The sequence below is a fragment of the Grammomys surdaster genome, unplaced genomic scaffold (genome assembly GCF_004785775.1).
Source record: "Grammomys surdaster isolate TR1022 unplaced genomic scaffold, NIH_TR_1.0 129916, whole genome shotgun sequence".
In the NCBI taxonomy this organism is placed as follows: domain Eukaryota; kingdom Metazoa; phylum Chordata; class Mammalia; order Rodentia; family Muridae; genus Grammomys; species Grammomys surdaster.
Window position 1 is genome coordinate 1,523 of NW_021621956.1, and position 2,803 is coordinate 4,325.

At 46.7% G+C, this 2,803-nt stretch overlaps 1 pseudogene; it reads right to left on the bottom strand.

Annotated features, from left to right (window-relative positions):
* Window positions 1-326: 326 nt before the first annotated feature.
* Window positions 327-2,165, bottom strand: LOC114615650 (annotated as a pseudogene).
* Window positions 2,166-2,803: the final 638 nt, after the last annotated feature.

The window sequence follows — 2,803 nt, forward strand, 5'->3', positions numbered from 1 at the left end:
CCAGAATCCTTCCGTAGAAACACGTTTATTTCCCTAAACCAAAATGGTGGTAGAAGACGAAGAAGGCGTGGGAAAGCACTGCCTATATACCCCAGAGCGGGGTATTCACCCCCTGATTGGCTGCTTACTCGTAGCGCGCCAAACGCCGTGGGATGGGCTTAGTTTTGGCGGGCTTACCATGGCACATGCGCAGTTTACTTGGTACTAGGAAGAATTACGGGCGACAGCGCCACCTAGCGATGGCGGACTTTGTCAGCTCTCGTGGTGGCTCCCAACAATTACTCCTCTGCAATCTTCTGGTGTAATCCCAGATAGCAAGTCAGCTTTCATTGTAACAGGTCAGGACCAGCGTCTACCCACCCCCCACCCACCCCACCCCCCACCCCCCCCCACCCCACCCCACCCCACCCCCGGGACTCCCAACTCCACCACCTCCTCCACTCCCCCACCCCCTGCTGCCTCTTTGTTGTTGGGCAGCTCCTCTCATACCAGGAATGAAAGCCTCTTGCTAATCCAGGGCCTCCTCTCTGAGAATAACAGGTTCTACTACAGGGAGGCACTCTGGATGGAGCAGCACCCCTTGCTCCTCTAGGACCCCCTCCTCTAGCTCCAACTTGAAAATCTTCATAACCATAGTATGGATCTTCATATCTACCATGATAGTTATGGTAATCATAACCATAATAATCATAATAATCTTAGTATCCATAATACTCTGGAGGATATCCATATCTACCTCTACCTCCATGCCCTCGACCTCTTGTGTGTGTCTGTGTGTGTGTCTGGGGGTGCATATGAGGTGGACCACAATAGTAGTAATCATACATTTGATTCTTTGTTGCTTGCCTCTGAGCTTTTCTTTCTTTCCACTTCTGATCTGGTGGCTTAGCAAAAACAATTTCAGTATTTTCTCCGTCCAAGTCTTTACCATTCATTTCTTCCATAGCCTTGACAGCACCATCTCTCTCATCAAAATGAATGAAAGCATAATCTTTTAGCTTCTTCACTCATTTCAGTTTCCCAAACTGACTAAACGACTTTTCTAAAATTTCTGTGACAGTGTTGGCAAGATTGCATATAAACAGCACTTTTACCTTTGCCATAACTTCAGGGTCAGGATCATCAATAGGATCTACCCATTCAACAGTTCCAACATTTCCCCAGACTCTAGCTTTACCACTCATTAGTCTATGCCTTGCCTGAGCAGCTGTTTTGTGATCTTCATATTCAAGAAAACAAAGCCTCTGGTTTTTTTCTTGTCATCAGGTTGGTGGTATAAAATGACATCTGTGAGACCCTCTGTCACTTTACCTAATTCTTGGTTTTACTCTTAGGAATAGAGCCCATAAAAAGCCAATTGTTGGCAACTGAGATGCAGACACCAATATGCTTCCTGGAAGGAATTTCATGATTATTATACTGGCAGCTCTCCATCCTCTGTTAACTCCAGTTCCAGGGGATCCGACACCTTCTTCTGACCTCCACCAGCACCAGGCACACAAGTGATACAGATTTACATGCAGGAAAAACACCCATATCAGTTTAACAGCGTCTTGTGCTGCTTCTTTTGTACAAAAAGTGACAAACACATAACCACTGTTGAGACCAGTAAGCAGATCCATCATTAAACCAAGAACTCATACAGGTCCATCTTTCTCAAATAATGGCAGAAACTCATCCTCAAACAGATCTCTGGGGATCTTCCCCACAAATATCTCAGTGCCAATAGAAGGCTGCTGACCCGAATAAACGGAATCTGGAAGTGGTCCTCCATACTTCCTCTGACCTGTAGTCACATCAAGTATGTAGCCTGTTCTTTCCAAAAGTGCCTTAATCTTTGCCTCATCTGGTCCTTTCCTAGAGTCTGCTACTTTGGACCCTTGTTTCTCTCTCTGCCTTTAAGTTTTCATGACTCCACATAAAAAGGCACTTTCGTTCTGAACAATGAGAGAGATCACTGTCTTTAAACTGTTGAAGCACTGCCAATGCTTTGTCTTCATTGAACTCTTTTAAAGCTGCCATAGCTCTTTCATCTAAATCACTATGTGCAACTAGCCCTGCAATGTAAATTTCATCTAGTTTTTCAGCAACTTTCTGTGGTAAACCAGAATCAAGCAATGTTGAAAATTTTCTGAATGGACAACTGCTGAAGTAGTATCCATGAGCTCTTCAGTACCATTTCCATTATCTCCCCGCGGGACTGGGGCCGAGGAATCCTGTCCTATGGGGTCGTGTGGCCTGGAATACATGCTCACTGCTCCCTGTGTCCAGAGTGAGTGGAGCTGCTGTAAAATGGCAGCCGAAGCTCAAGCGGCTGGCAGAAAACCCGATCCAGTTCCACTGGCCTCTGAGCTTGCTCCCAGTGAGCAGGCTTGCCAACAGTTCCCTACCCTCCCTGGTGTGTCTTGTTTGTCTCACTCACTCCCTCAGCCCCCTGCCCTCCTACAACTCCTCCTTCTCCCCTTGCCATCTCCACTGGCCACAAGCCGCCCTGTCCTCCTGGCCTTTGTCCTTCCTTCTCTTTACCTCCTCCCCCAGCTTCCCCACTCCGATCCATGGCCACTCACACAAGAGCGCCCTTCTCCTTGTTGGCTCTCTTGAATGTCCTTTTCTAAGGCTGGATGTTTTACAACACAAGTAATTTGCCTTCCTCTAGCAAGTCTTGTGGGAAACAGCTTGTATTGGCTGACAATCCTTGCTGTTTCATTGGGAAAAGAAGTTAGCTGTAGTAGATTCCATTTCACCAAGATCACCTTCTCAGTCAATGTGTGAGACTGGTTTTCTAGTGGCCGCTACACAAATG